The sequence below is a fragment of the Somniosus microcephalus genome, chromosome 2 (genome assembly GCF_052327205.1).
Source record: "Somniosus microcephalus isolate GS21.2 chromosome 2, FLI_Smic_1.0, whole genome shotgun sequence".
Lineage (NCBI taxonomy): Eukaryota > Metazoa > Chordata > Chondrichthyes > Squaliformes > Somniosidae > Somniosus > Somniosus microcephalus.
In genome coordinates, this window is record NC_140988.1 from 295,404,935 (window position 1) to 295,421,750 (window position 16,816).

The following is a 16,816-nucleotide window of genomic DNA, read 5'->3' on the forward strand; positions in this document are numbered from 1 at the left end:
CTCCTTTGACTCCACTCATTTCCTCCAAATTAAAGTTGTTGCTATGGGTACCCGCATGGGTCCTAGCTATGCCTGCCTTTTCGTGGGATGTGTGGAACACTCTTTGTTCCAGTCAGCTCCCCTCCATCACCTCTTTTTCTGGTACATTGATGACTGTATCGGTGCCGTTTCCTGCTCTTGCCCTGAACTAGACAATTTCATTCACTTTGCCTCCAATTTCCACCCTTCCCTCACCTTCACATGGTCCATCTCCGACTCTTACCTTCCCTTCCTCGACTTCTCCGTCTCCATCTCTGGGGATAGGTTATTGAGCAACATTCACTCCAAGCCCACTGACTCCCACAGCTACCTGGACTACACTTCCTCCCACCCCACCTCCTGTAAGGACTCTATTCCATTCTCCCAGTTTCTCCGTCTCCACCGCATCTGCTCCGATGATGCCACCTTCCATACCAGTGCTTCCGACATGTCTACCTTTTTCCTCAACCAAGAATTCCCCTCTCCCATGGTTGACACGGCTCTTGACCATGTCCGTTCTATCTCCCGCGTTTCTGCCCTCACCCCTGCCCCTCCCTCTCGGAACCACGATAGGGTTCCCCTTGTCTTCACCTTTCACCGCACCAGCCTCCACATTCAACGGATCATCCTCCGCCTTTTCCGCCACCTCCAAAGTGATCCCACCACCAAACGCATCCTCCCCTCCCCTCCCCTTTCAGCATTCCGCAGGGACTGCTCCCTCCGAGACACCCTAGTCCACTCCTCTATCACCACCAGCACCCCTTCCCCTTCGCCCAGCACCTTCCCATGCAAGCATAGGAGATGCAACACCTGCCCTTATCCCTCCCCCCTTCCCACTGTCCAGGGCCCCAAACACCCCTTCCAGGTGAAACAGCGATTTACTTGTACTTCTTGCAATCTAGTATACTGTATTCGCTGCTCACGATGTGGTCTCCTCTACATTGGGGGGACCAAATACAGATTGGGTGACCACTTTGCGGAACACCTCCGTTCAGTCCGTAAGGATGACCCCGAGCTTCCGGTCACCTCTCATTTTAATTCACCGCCCCATTCCCAATCAGACCTCACTGTACTCGGACTCTTGCATTGTTCCACGGAAGCTCAGCGTAAGCTCGAGGAACAGCACCTCATCTTCCGATTAGGCACTTTACACCCTTCCGGACTCAATATCGAGTTCAACAATTTCAGATCATAACCTTGGCCCCCATTACATTTTTACTTATTTTTTTTATCCACACCTTTGTTTTGGCCCTTTTTTCCACCCCCTTTTTTTTCTCTCCCACATGGCAGCTGTCTCCCATTCTGCCAGCGCATTTCACACCTAATCTAGAGCTGTCTTTTGTCTCCACTAGTCCTATCACCATCTCGTCTCATTTTGGATACCTCTTAATGTCTCTTCACTTCTCTTTTGTTCTCTCCCAGCCTGGCCTTCAGTCTTGACAAAGGGTTTGACCTGAAACATTGACTCTATTTTCTCTTCACAGATGTTGCCTGGCCTGCTGAATTTTTCCAGCATTTTCTGTTGTTATTTCGGATTTCCAGCATCTGCAATATTTTGCTATCGCCTTTAATAATAATCTCATGTAAACAAAATTACAGTAAGCAGGTTATGGATCTGAAACGTTAACTCTGTTTCTCTCTCCAAAGATGCTGGCCTAGAAATTCGGTATGGCCCTGCCAGGTCTTTTGCGCCCGAAATTTAGAGCTCGCCAGGATTCCCGTAGCGCCCGCCTAAAATTCAGTTGCGACGGGCCAAGACGGCGGCGGGCGCTATTGCAGGGTTTGGCCGCCTCGCTAGGGGCGTTAAATGTCACCTTCAGGCGTTCAGCTCCCGCTGCGGCACCCGATGCGGTGCGGCAGGCTGGGGTACTGCAGGCCTCCTCCTTCTCTTAAGGAGGAGCTGCCTGCAGCCGTCAGATCACCGGTGGATTCCCCCGGCAAATGAGCCCGGCACCACGGAGAAGTGCCGGGCTCGTGGGACACAGACATCAGTGCCGCGGGGGGGTGGCGCAGGAGTCCGGGGTCGGAGGTGCGGGCAGGCGGCCGCCGGGAAAGCGGCCGGCCGCCGCTCCACCTTTATGCGCCGGCCTTTCGGAGCTGCAAGACCCCATTTCACAAACGCTGTTTGCGGCTGCCACGGGCGAGGCGACCGCAACTGAATTTGGCCATCGGGCCGGAATAGCATTGCAACCGGGGCGCTGCGCACACCGATGACGTCATCGGTGCTGGCGCAGCGCTACCGGCTAACGCCGATGTTAGGGTCCATCTGAATTTCGGGCGGTAAAAAACTTTAGGCGCAAACCACTTTATAGCCAATAAGTGGGCGCAAACGCAACTGAATTTCTAGGCCGCTGTCTGGACCTGCTGAGTATTTCTAGCATTTTCTGTTTTTATTACAGTAAGCCCTGCTGGATATGCTGTGGATAAATTACATTCATGGTCAGCCTTGTACTATACTTCTGTGTTGTATTCACTCTGAGATTGGTTTATACATAGCATTTACAGCACATAAACAGTCTATTGGACCCAACTGGTCTATGCCAGTGTTTGTGCTCCACACGAGCCTCCTCCTACCTTACCAAATCTAACCCTGTCTGCATATTTTAAAAATTTGTTCACGGGATGTGGGCATCGCTGACAAGGCCAGCATTTATGGCCCATCCCTAATTGCCCCTGAGAAGGTGGTGGTGAGCTGCCTTCTTGAACCGCTGCAGTCCGTGTAGTGAAGGTACACCCATAGTGCTGTTAGGGAGGGAGTTCCAGGATTTTGACCCAGCGACGATGAAGGAACGGCGATATACTTCCAAGTCAGGATGGTGTGTGACTTGGAGGGGAATTTGGAGGTGATGGTGTTCCCATGTGCCTGCTGCCCTTGTCCTTCTAGGTGGTAGAGCTCGCGGGTTTGGGAGGTGCTGCCGAAGAAGCCTTGCTGAGTTGCTGCAGTGCATCTTGTAGATGGTACACACTGCAGCCACGGTATGTCGGTGATGGAGGGAATGACTGTTTAAGGTGGTGGATGGGGTTCCAATCAAGCGGGCTGCTTTGTCCTGGATGGTGTTGAGCTTCTTGAGTGTTGTTGGAGATGCACTCATCCAGGCAAGTGGAGAGTATTCCATCACACTCCTTACTTGTGCCTTGTAGATGGTGGAAAGGCTTTGGGGAGTCAGGAGGTGAGACACTCGCCACAGAATACCTAGCCTGTGACCTGCTCTTGTTGCCACAGTATTTATGTGGCTGGTCCAGTTAAGTTTCTGGTCAATGATGGCCCCCAGGATGTTGATGCATATCCTTCTCCCTCATGTACTTATCTAGCTTCCCCTTAAAGGCAGCTTTACTATTCCCCTTAACTACTCCATGAGGTAGTGAGTTTCACATTCTCATCACTTTCTGGGTAAAGATGTTTCTCCTGATTTCCCTATTGGATTTTTTGGCGACTATGTTATTTTTATGGCCCCTTGTTTTGGACTCCACCACAAATACAATCAGAGCAAGTAATTATTGTCTCAGTAATGGAACAGAAGCCGTTTATGCCGGCTGTCGAGCCCAAATCATTTCCCTGAACTGCCTCCTATTTTTGGCCCTTCCCGCAATCTGCCCACTGAGTCCCAAGTGGCCTCATTTAACTATATGATAATGAGAGCCAGTTGCACTGCAGTTCCATGTTTCCTGCTTTTAAACTTGCAAAACACTGGGGTAATTTAGAGCTGGAATTATAAAGCGCACCAGTGGCCATGATCAGCTGAGATAGCGGAAGTGAAGAGTTTGTGAGTTGGAAGAGTGTGGAGAGTTTCAGTTGCAATTTCTACACTGGAAAAAAAACTTGCAGTGATTTTTTTGGCATTCTGCCTACATAGACCAGGACTTCTTTCTGAATACATATGATAGTGGGAAATCACAAGGAGATTTTGACCTCCCACTCTCTAACCAGAGTGATGACTTCTCATGAGTAGGTATGACATACCCTATGGAATACCCTTGTATGCCATTATTATTATTAAGGAGGTGGAACAACACTGGATGGAGCAAAGGAGAATCAGGCAGCATGTATAGAGGATTGACCCAACCAGATATTACTCCTCCCCCCATAGAATATGCAGGCAGCATTGATCAAATGAGGAAATTAGTGAAGAGATATGTATGAGAAGAGTGTGCTTCACTAAAGAGGCAATATGGAAGCTTTGCCATGATTATATTGCCCACAATGCTGTATCTATGGCTATGAAGGTGACAGCCGCACTTAACATTTATAGCACAGGCTCAGGTGAGCTGAGGAATTCATCAACTTGGATCTCCCAGAAAGGCAGTATCTAGTCTTACTCTGTTGCTGGCTTTGTAGTGCTTTACAGGGAGGCTATATCAACAATGTAGGTGTTCAGTCTCTAACCTGCTGCCGGCACTATTACCAGAACCTTGCCATCACCCATGGCAAGAGCTGAATGCTTCTTCCTGAGTTCCATGACATGTTCTTTATAGGGTGTGAGCTGTTTCAGGTTGGGGATGCCTCCTTTGGTGACCTGTTACATGGGCATTGTGCGCCACTTTCTCCTGCAACTCAGTTGAGCAAATTCAGTGAAGGCTGGCAACTGAGCAGCGTGTGCCAAGCGGAACTGGAAAGCTAAAGTAAGACAAAAGCAAAATACTGTGGATGCTGGAAATCTGAAAAAAACAGAAAATGCTGGAAATACCCAGCAGGTCAGGCAGCATCTGTGGAGAGAGAAACAGAGTTAACATTTCAGGTCAATGACCTTTCGTCAGAGCTAAAGTAAGAGATGTGGTGGTATCACCCTGTTAAAGCGGTGATTAACCTGTTTATTTTAATAAGTTGGTTAAAATATTAATGACTTAGGCCTCGATTTTCATTGGGCCGTGAGGCGGGCTTTTAGGTGTGCGGGGGGTTAAAATCGCAAAATCTAGGGGTCGCGACCCCCCCCCCGGCCTGGTTCCCGCCTCCACGCCATTTTAACCTAGGTGTGTCTGATTGACCCAAATCAGTCCCGTCTGCAACAGGCGGGACTGGTCTTTAGGGCCCTTAAGCAGCAATGATTGGCCTTTATAATCCCATTTCAACAGGCCCTTACCTGTTTAACCCTTTTCCCACGCAAAACGCGCCTGGTGGGGCTGACGCCTGTGAAACCTGGCGTGAACACTATTGGCTTGCTGACTATCAGCTGCAGGTCCAACATTAAAGAGGATATTTGATCAGTCATCATTTGCAGGTGGCAGGACTTTGTTGTCTCAGGTCTGGGGGAACTTTTAGAAGGCATAACCACAGCTGTGGAAGTTTGGAGCCTCACACACTTCTCCAGTGTGACCTCCTGCGAGACCCCTCTCGCCACCCTCACTCAGCGCTTCCTCAACTGAGGCACCTACCAGAAGCATGGGAGGCCTTTTTTTCCTTCCCCTCTTGGCATTAGAGGACCTTCAGCCCCATTCGCGAAATGACACACGCCACAACTGCAGAAGTTGCCATCAGAAATGTTATTTACAATAACCAACTGATGGCATTTTTAAAATAAACACAACATTTCACCCAAGTGACTACCCTTGTGACTATTAATGCTTTATTTTCCCCTTACGCGTGCTCCGACATAGTGGTTCCCCTGTGGCTTCAGCAGGTGTGGAGGCCCCTTGTTCACTTTCCTGCTGCTCCTGTCTCAACACCTTGGGCAGGCGTCCTCTGGGATGGCAAGCCTGTGAGGGCTCGCCAGCAGTCTGCTGCTCCTGCAGCTGTGCAGCGGTTGAGACCTCTATCTCCGTTGGGTGTGGACTCTGGCGGGGCTCTGACCGAGGGCTCTGCAGTGGCATGGAAGTATGAGCGCTTGGAGAGGAGCCCCACTTCCTTGAGGTCTGCCACCAACCTCCCTCTCATGGGTCAGGTCCCCCTCAGTGCCTGCAAGTGGCTTGAGAGCAGCTTGCTGCACATCAGGGGGCCATGGGGACCCGTTTCTACAATGGCAGTCCTACTCAGAGGGCCTGCCATGAAGGTCTGGTTTCTCTGTTCAATAGCTGACCATCGCTTCTCCAGAGATGTCAGTCTATTCTGAACACTCACCATGTTTTCAACACTCTGGCGACTTAGCTCCTCCATGGCCATAGCCATCCTCTCCTCTACTGTAGCCATCCTTTCCACGGAGGTTGCCATCCTTTCCGTGGTGATGCGTTCGTGCGCCAATGACTCCACAAAGGCTCTGCTCATGTTCGCTATGGACTCCTCCATTCGCTCCACACTCGCAGCGACCCTAGAGCCAAAACCTGCCAGAGGCTCCTGCATCTGTGCCTGGAGTTCCATCACCTCTGATCTTACAGATGGACCCAGAGGCAGAGAGTCGACATGCAGCTGAGCTGAGCTGGCAGAGTCCTGCGCCCTCCGACGAGGACTCTCCACTGCTGTCCCTGTCTCCACAATCTGCTGATGCTCACTTGTGAGCTGTGATACACCAGGTGACAACTCTACTCTATGTCCCGAAGGTCCCACCGACGTGTGAGTGTCTGCGCTGGTGCAGGGTGCGCTTATTGCTGATGACGCTGCACCCTCAGAGGTTGCAGATTCCTCTGAGGAGTCTGGCTGCTCAGGCTCTTCCTCCTGCAGAGTGGGGACGGGGGCTCTCGATGGTCCTGTGGGGGAGTCAAGGAAAAAGTTAGAGATGTGATACCAAGGTTACATGCACATTGCATTCTGCAGATGATCATAAGTCCATATGATGTAGCTTCAGAATCATTATCAGTGACTCATGCAATGCCAGTGAGAGAGATGGAAAACTATTCTGTCATCAGCTTGCGGGGATGCTCCTGCCTGTCCTTCCCCAATGTCCACATCTCGGTCAGCCCCGGCAATCTCCAGGATGCCTTCCTCCCAGGGGGTGAGCTGGGCTAATGAAGGTGGGCCTCCTCCTGTCCTGGCTCGCTCTCTCCTGTTGTGAGCTCTCTTTTCCTGCAATGAGGGACACAAGTGGAATTTGAGTGAGAATGAAGGAGTGAGTGCAGAGATTGCATAGTATAGATACTTAGAAGCAGACAAAGATGGAGTGAGGTTGCAAGTCCAAGGGCCCTCCCTGTGTGTTGTCAGTTGTGTTCAAAGCATCAGAGTGAGAGGGAGTGTGAGGGCTGCATGGTGGCATAGTTCTGTGAATGTGAGCATAGAGAGAGAGGGAATGGGTAAGGGTGCATGGATGTGAGTGTCTAGTGGGATGTGCAGGAAGAGATTGCTAAAGCTGAGTGCTGGTGAGGAAAGGCAATGGGGATCAGATTGAGGGTGATGGAAACATCATACAGTACTTACTTTTCCAGTGCGAAGAAGGTCATGGAATCTTTTCCTGCACTGCAAGCACGTTCTTCATGTTAGCCCCAAGTAGTTGACTTGGCCTGCCACCTCTAGCCACACAGCCTTGGTCTGGCTGGGAGGCCTCTTCCTCCCTGAAGAAGGGAAGAGGACCACCCTGTGGGCCCTTGCACCATCCAATAATGCCTGTAGTGAAGCCTCATCAAATTTGGGCGCAGATCTGGCTCTCCCGCTGGCTGTTCCTCCTGCAGGCCCCTGTGCCATCTTAATGTGGAAGGTTGGAAGCCTGCAGAGGAAGCAAGGCTTGCTGTGGACCTTAAAAGCAGCAGCAATGATGACATCATATTCTGCGACTTTCTGACTGGAAGTACTCAATTGCCAAGGCTTCCCACACGCTGGAAATCAATTGGCCAATTGTGTTAAATTTGCATCAATCTCACAGACCCATTTACAATTGTGTCGGAATCACTAAATTCGGGGAAACCGCCAATTCCCCACACCTGAACAAAATTTCAATTTCAATTTCAATTGTTTTTTTTTATTTGTCACATAACCAAATACAACAAGTGAAATCCAGTCAGTGAAATGCTTTTTCCTTAACAAGCCGAGCGTACCAAGCAGCAAAGGATACTTAGCTGCTGGTACGCACGGAGTCCGCAAGTCCACAAAAATCGACCCCTTAGTGTCAGCTGTGGCTCAGTTGGTAGCACACAGAAGGTTGTGGGTTCAAGTCCCACTCCAGGGACTTGAGCACATAAAGCTAGGCTGATACTCCAGTGCAGTGCTGAGGGAGTGCTGCAATGTCGTAGGTGCCATCTTTTGGATCAGACGTTAAACCAAGGCCCGTCTGCTCTCTCAGGTGGACATAAAAGATCCCATGGCAATATTTTGAAGAAAAGTAGGGGAGTTATCCCCAGTGTCTTGGCCAATATTTATCCCTCAAACAACATAGCAAAAACAGCTTATCTGGTCATTATCACATTGCTGTTTGTGGGACATTTTGTTGTGCGCAAATTGGCTGCTATGTTTCCCACATTACAACAGTGACTCCACTTCAAAAGTACTTCATTGACTGTAAAGCGCTATGAGCTGTCCGGTGGTCGTGAAAGGGACGATATAACTGCAAGTCTTTCTTTTCTTTTTAGATGAAGGGACCAAGTGCAATCTATCCAAGTATGCTGACGATACAAAGCTAGGTGAGAAAGTAAGCTGTGAGGAGGACACAAAGGGCTAGAAATTTGTTATAGCCAAGGAATGGGCGTTCTCAGTAGAAAAGTTGGAGAATTAGCTCCAGGCGCAAATGCTTTAGACTGCACGCAAAATTCGCGCTCACTGCTGAATAAAATGATTGGAGTCCTAAATCAAGTCTTAAAACCCAAGCTCATTGGCGTTACACTTAAAGGGTGGACCAATATTGGGTGCAGTCTAATCGCAACTCATCATTGCAACAGGCTTTTTTCAATCTTAAAGGGGAGGTTCATTGATGCTGCAGCACCTAATTCTCAGCATTGCTGGCTGTGCAGCTGCCTCAGCAAGCAGAAGCAGAACAAGGAGAAGGAGCCGGAGGTTTGAACCAGGTGTGCTCATGACAGAATCATGCCCCAGGAAGAGAGCCCGCAGATTCTATGATGAAGCATTGGTTTTCACTTTGGAGAGACGGAGGGCAGTGCTCTACCTGGCAAGTGGCAGGGTGCCTTTGCCACAAGTCTTCCACACCATGTGGAGGAAGGTAGTGCAGCACATCTCGGGTAGCACTGTGGTCCCCAGGACCCACACACAGTGCAGGAATAAATTTAACAACCTCACTCGGGTGGTCAGGGTGTGTGAATGCTTCAACAAATGCTACATACCACCATCTGAACCACAATCTTCACACACTGCCCAAAGCACCACACCCCCAGCACTCACCCACCAACAATCTCTACCTACCAACACTCACACCCACATCTCACACCTTGCACACAATGACAGCTATTCAACTATGGCAGGCACATCACCCAAACACATTGCTACACACTCACTCACACACTTTCCCTTCTCTTGCAGGCCAAGGTGGCTCACAACAGGAGGGAGCAGGAGCACACAAGCGGGGGATAAGCCAACACTCAACCACTGTCTGCGCTGGAGAATCGAGTGCTGCAAATCATTGGGTGCCAGGTGGTGGGTGCTGTGGCCACCGGCGACATTGACCCCTTTGGGAACAACAACGGTATGTTCATTCCTAAATAACAGCAGAAAATGCTGGAAATACTCAGCAGGCCAGGCAACATCCGTGGAGAGAAATTAGAGTTGACGTTTCGGGTCGAAACCCTTTTTCAAAACTGGAAAGGAAATAAAATAGATCGAAGTCAGGGCTGCGATAGAACAAAAGAAGTAAAAGAGACATTAAGAGGTATTCAAAACCAGACGAGATGCTAATAGGACAGTGGAGACAAAAGACGGCTCAGATTAGGTGTGAAGTGTACTGGCAGGATAAGAGACAGCTGCCATGTGGGAGAGAGAAGAGAGAAAAAAAAGGAAAGGTGGGGGGGAAGGGAAGACCCAAAACAAAGGGGTGGAAAAAAATATATGTAAAAATGTAATGGGGGCCGAGGTTATGATCTGAAATTGTTGAACTCGATATTGAGTCCGGAAGGCTGCAAAGTGCCTAATCGGAAGATGAGGTGCTGTTCCTCGAGTTTACGTTGAGCTTCCGTGGAACAATGCAAGAGGCCAAGGACGGTGTTGTATGTTCATTCCTACTCCTTCTTCTCACATCCCACTTTCCCCTCACCCCACAAGCGTTTCACACTTTCCAGCTAATGCATGCTCTGACTGCTGCTATCGTGGCTGGGTCTACCACCGTCAACCGGGGCTTTCACGGTGTCACAGCAGGCCAGCAATCTGTGCTCCAACAGATTGCTAGGGATGCTGAGGTGCTGCCCCGGGGGAGTAGCAGTGGGTCAGTGGAGAAGGAACCTGCTGCCCTCTCTCAAGATGACAGCATTCCTTCTCCCACCACTGCCACTCCGTCATTGCCCTTGTCACTGCCTGTCATCCAGCCAACCCAGACTGCTGCCACCTATGCTGAGGTGGTTGTGGTGTATGTAACCGTTCCACCTTTAAGAGAACTATTTTAAGAGATGCACTACTTTATCTTGGCTGCTGTATACTGTAATACCGGTGGTGACCACACCGGTATGTAAGTGCTGTGTAATGATTTATTGGGCAGTTCAGCCTGACCTTCGACTAGTAAAGACCTGTTGAATTTATTCTTGTGGTCTGTGTGCAGTGATTCTTATTAACAATAATTAGAACACACAGACTTAACAGTGGCGACGATGACGATCTTACCCTGCGGCAGAGATATATCCAAGGCAGTTTAATGGGCGTCGAGAAGAGGCATCCGCCCTCATCATCCTGCTGAGAAAAGACTCGGGTCTGAAGAGCAAGGAAGAATCCTGACACGAAGCCTTCCATCAGCAACAGGCAGTGATCATCCCTTCTATCACGGTGGTGGGTAAGCCGATCAGTGACGAGCAGCAAGTCGGCCACGTTGGCTGTGAAGTAGGGGAGGGAAAAACGGAGGATATAAGGACGGAGAACTCGACCACGGCCGGGGAAAAGAGCCGGACAGAAGTCGGGGCCAGAGGCGCTGAGACTGGGGCAGCGTAAGGCACGGGAGCCGCGGTGAATGCAAACGCAGCCGGTGTAAAAGACCGGGCTGCAAGCGGGCTGGGAGACGCAACAGCGTCGAGAGAGAGCTCGACCGCGACCGGGGAAAAAGGCCGGGCAGCTACCGAGGCCACGAGGCGCGGGAGAAAATAAAAATAATTTAAAAAACCGCGGAGAACTCAGCCGCAGCCGGGGGAAAGGACCGGACTGCAAGAGGGGCTGGGAGGCACGATTTGAGAACCGCTGGGGAGGGTGAACGCAGCAATATGGCAATCGCCATTACAGCCAGCAGGGGAGAAAGGCAAACGCGGGAAGCCGCCATTTTCGTAGGCGGGGGAAGAAGACAAGCGCGGGAAACCGCCATTTTGAAAAAAAAATAAAAGAAAAATTTCTTTTTGTTTCTCAAGAAGATTGCGAGGATGCCTAAGCGTGGTAACATCAACGATTTTGATGCCGATGTTGAAGATTGGGCCACGTATGTAGAACGCATAGAGATTTATTGTAAGGCAAATAAAATATCAGATGAAGATAAAGCACTAACCTTACTAAACTCAATGGGTGCGAAGACATACGGGCTATTGAAGCATCTTCTATCACCAGCTAAACTGGCGGATCAGGCTTTCGCTAATATTGTTGCTGTCCTGAAAAATCATTTGAACCCCACACCGCTGATGTTAGCAGAACGATTTAAATTTTATGCGAGAACGCAACTGAAAGAGGAAAGCAACGCGGAGTATTTAATTGAACTGCGTAAGCTAGCGAAATACTGTCAGTTTGGGGAAAGACTGACAGAGGCATTGAGAGACAAATTCGTGTGTGGATTGTCGAAAGAAGGAACACAAAAGCGGCTGCTTGAAGAGAATGATCTTACACTTGATAAGGCTGTCACTATTGCAGCATCGCACGAAGCCGCAGCGAGAGGCACTGCGGAAATGCAGCTGAAGGCAGCGGTACTCAGCGTAGATCAAATGGCTGTGGGTACAGCGAAATGTTATCGTGGAAAGACAACACACGATCAGAACCAATGCTGGTTTAAAAATCAGGAATGTAGAAAATGTGGCAAGCTTGGTCACATAGCTAAAGTATGCCGGTCAGGAAAGAAGACCAGCAACAAAAAGTCACCGCAGGAAAAGTGCAGAAAGGTACATAAGGTGGCTGAGAAGAGTTCGGATGAACAGAATTCGGATTCAGACTCCAACAGCAAGGAACTGGGTAGTCTGAGAATTCACAATGTGAGTAAGGAAGCTGACCTACAAACTATCTGGGTCACACTTCAGATAGCAGGAGTCCAAGTGAAGATGGAATTGGACACCGGATCGGCGTTGACGGTCATGAATAAGCAAGATTACAAAAGGTTATTCACACATATTCCCCTACGGGATACGGAGATAGTATTGCAGACATACACGGGGCAAAGAGTATACCCCATCGGGAAGATAAAAGCCAAGGTGGTACACAAGGGCAAAGAACACCAAGGAATGGACTTATATGTACTACCTGAGGGAGGTTCACCACTTCTGGGACGGGAGTGGATCAGGAAAATAAATATGGACTGGCACTCCCTAAAAGCAATAACGGTAGATTCCGGAAAAAAATATGTCAAACCTGAACGATTGTCCAGAATATTGGATGAGGCTAAAGAGGTGTTCCAACAGGGACTGGGAACACTGAGAGGAATTACGGCAAAAATCAAGATTGCAGAACATGCAAACCCAAAATTTTTCAAAGCCAGACCGGTACCTTATGCGATACGACCTGCTGTGGAAGCTGAGCTGGAAGGGCTAGAACGTTCAGGAGTACTGTCTAAGGTGGACTGGAGTGAGTGGGCCACGCCCAGTGTTCCCGTCATGAAGCATTCATCGAGTAACAAGCCAAGGGAACCGGGGAAGTTCCGCATCTGTGGAGACTTCAAGATCACGGTTAATCCGGTGCTTCACACGGTGCAATATCCGCTTCCGCGGATTGAGGATATCTTTGCTTCATTGTCTGGTGGGAAACACTTCACCAAGATAGACTTGGCGCAAGCGTACTTACAGATGGAAGTTGAGGAAGAGTCGCGCCAGTATCTCACAATCAACACGCACAGAGGCTTGTATCGATATAATAGACTGGTTTTTGGAGTGGCTTCGGCTCCAGCAATTTGGCAGAGGGCCATGGAGCAGGTATTACAGGGAATTCCAAGCACTCAATGTTACTTGGACGATATCCTGATTACAGGAGATGACGATGAGGAACACCTTGCAAATTTGAAAGAGGTGCTCACCAGATTGAAGGAATATGGACTTCGAGTTAATCGCCAGAAATGTGAGTTCTTTCAGAAACGGATCTCGTACTGTGGTCATGTCATTGACCAGGAGGGGCTGCACAAGTCACCTGACAAGATCGAAGCTGTTGTGAAGGCTCCCGCTCCGGAAAATGTATCCCAGTTGAGGTCATTCCTAGGGTTGATTAACTATTACCATAGTTAAGGATGAGTTCATTGAGTGTATTAGGGATGGGTTTCTTGAGCAGTATGTAACTGAACCGACCAGGGGGCAAGCAACCTTAGATTTGGTCCTGTGTAATGAGACAGGATTAATTAAAAATGTCCTAGTAAAGGATCCCCTTGGAATGAGTGACCATAACATGGTTGAGTTCCATATTCAATTAGAGGGTGAGAAGGTTGGATCTCAAACAAGCGTGCTGAGCTTGAATAAAGGAGACTATGAAGGTATGAGAGCGGAATTAATTAGAGTGGACTGGGAAAATAGATTAAAGGGTAAGACGGTACATGATCAGTGGTGTACATTTAAGGAGTTATTTTACAGCTTCCAAAAAAAATATATTCCACTGAGGAAAAAAGGGTGTAAAAGAAAAGATAGCCATCCGTGGCTAAGTAAAGTAATTAAGGATAGTATCCGACTAAAAACAAGGGCATATAAGGTAGCCAAATCTAGTGGGAGGATGGAAGATTGGGAAGTCTTTAAAAGACAGCAAAAAATAACTAAAAGATTGATTAAGAAAGGGAAGATAGATTATGAAAGTAAATTAGCAAAAAATATAAAAACAGACAGTAAAAGTTTCTATAGTTATATAAAAAGAAAAAGGGTTGCTAAAGTAAATGTTGGTCCCTTAGAGGATGAGACCAGGAAATTAATGGTGGGAAACATGGAGATGGCAAAAACACTGAACAATTATTTTGTATCAGTCTTTACAGTAGAGGACACTAAGAATATCCCAACACTGGACAAACAGGGGGCTCTAGGGGGGGAGGAACTAAATACGATTAAAATCACTAAGGAAGTGGTACTTGGTAAAATAATGGGACTCAAGGCGGATAAATCCCCTGGACCTGATGGCTTGCATCCTAGGGTCTTGAGGTAAGTAGCGGTAGGGATTGTGGATGCATTGGTAATAATTTTCCAAAACTCACTGGACTCAGCAAAGGTCCCGGCAGATTGGAAAACTGCTAATGTAACACCCTTATTTAAAAAGGGTAGTAGGCAGAAGGCTGGAAACTATAGACCTGTTAGCCTAACATCTGCGGTTGGTAAAATGTTAGAGTCCATTATTAAGGAGACAGTAACGGGACATTTGGATAAACATAATTTAATAGGACAAACTCAGCATGGTTTCATGAAGGGGAAGTCATGTTTGACAAATTTGCTTGAGTTTTTTGAGGAAGTAACATACAGGGTGGATAAAGGGGAACCAGTGGACGTAGTGTATTTAGACTTCCAAAAGGCATTTGACAAGGTGCCACACAAAAGATTATTGCTCAAGATAAAAAATCACGGGATTGGGGGTAATATTCTGGCGTGGGTGGAGGATTGGCTCTCTAAAAGAAAGCAGAGAGTTGGGATAAATGGTTCATTCTCAGATTGGCAACCAGTAACTAGTGGTGTTCCGCAGGGGTCAGTGCTGGGTCCCCAACTCTTTACAATCTATATTAACATAGAAACATAGAAACATAGAGATAGGAACAGGAGTAGGCCATTCGGCCCTTCGAGCCTGCTCCGCCATTCAATGAGATCATGGCTGATCTTCGTCTGAGATCATAGCTGATCTTACCAGTTCAGTACCCCGTCCCCGCCTTTTCTCCGTAACCCTTAATCCCCTTAGCCTTCAGAAATATATCCAATTCTCTCTTGAAAATATTTATTGAATTAGCCTTCGCAGCCCTCTGTGGCAGGGAATTCCACAGGCTCACCACTCTTTGAGTGAAGAAATTCTTCCTCATCTCTGTTTTAAATGATTTGCCCGCTATTTTTAGACTGTGGCCCCTGGTTCTGTGCTCCCCGGCCATTGGAAACATTCTCTCTGAATTCAGCCTGTCCAGGCCTGCCATAATTTTATATGTTTCGATGAGATCCCCTCTCAATCTTCTAAACTCCAGTGAGTACAAGCCCAAACTATTTAATCTCTCTTCGTAGGTCATTCCCGCCATTCCAGGTATCAGCCTGGTGAATCGCCGTTGCACTCTTTCCATGGCAAGAACATCCTTCCGCAGATGGGGCGACCAAAACTGTACACAATACTCCAGATGCGGTCTCACCAGCACCTTGTACAGCTGTAGTAAGGTATCCCTATTCCTATACTCGAACCCCCTTGATATGAAGGCCAACATACCATTTGCCTTCTTAATCGCCTGTTGCACCTGCATGCTCTCCTTCAGTGACTGGTGCACAAGAACACCCAGGTCCCTCTGCACTTCCCCATCTCCCAATCTATTGCCATTTAGATAATAATCTACCCTCCTGTTTTTACCCCCAAAGTGGATAACCTCGCATTTATCCACATTATAGTGCATCTGCCACGTATCCGCCCATTCCCCCAACCTGTCCAAATCGCACTGTAGCCTCCTGACATCCTCATCAGAGCCCACCCCTCCTCCTAGTTTAGTGTCGTCAGCAAATTTGGAAATATTGCATCCAATTCCCTGATCCAGATCATTTATATATATTGTGAACAGCTGGGGTCCCAGGACAGATCCTTGCGGCACCCCGCTGGTCACTGCCTGCCACTCCGAAAACGAGCCGTTTATTCCAACTCTCTGTTTTCTATCCGCCAGCCAGTTCTCTATCCACGTTAATACTTTGCCCCCAATTCCATGAGCCTTAATTTTGCATGATAATCTTTTGTGTGGAACCTTATCGAAGGCTTTCTGGAAGTCAAGGTACACCACATCCACTGGCTCTCCCCCATCTATTTTACCAGTTACTTCCTCAAAAAATTCCAGCAGATTAGTCAAACACGATTTACCCTTTGTAAATCCATGTTGACTCTGTCCGATCCTTTCCCCATTTGTCAAGTGCTCCGCTATTTTATCCTTAATAATGGACTCTAGCATTTTGCCCACAACCGATGTAAGGCTTACTGGTCTATAATTCCCTGCTTTCTCTCTACCCCCCTTTTTAAATATTGGGGTAACATTAGCTACCCTCCAATCCACGGGTACTGTTCCCAAGTCAATGGAGTTCCGGAAGATGATCCTTAGAGCATCTGCTATCTCCAGGGCCACCTCCTTAAGTACCCTAGGATGTAGTTTATCAGGCCCCGGGGATTTGTTGGCCTTCAGTCCCCTCAACTTACCCAACACCATATCCCTAGAGATACTAATTTCTGTCAGCTCCTCCCTCTCATTAGTCCCTATGTTTGCCGATATTCCTGGGAGGTTATTTGTGTCCTCCTTTGTGAATACAGAACCAAAGTATGAGTTTAATTGGTCTGCCATTTCCTTATTCTCCATTATATATTCTCCCGAATCGGACTGCAAGGGACCGACTTGGGATTTTACCAGTCTTTTCCTCCTGATATACCGATAAAAGCTTTTGCAGTCTGTCTTTATGTTTGCTGCAAGTTTACTTTCGTATTCTATTTTCCCCT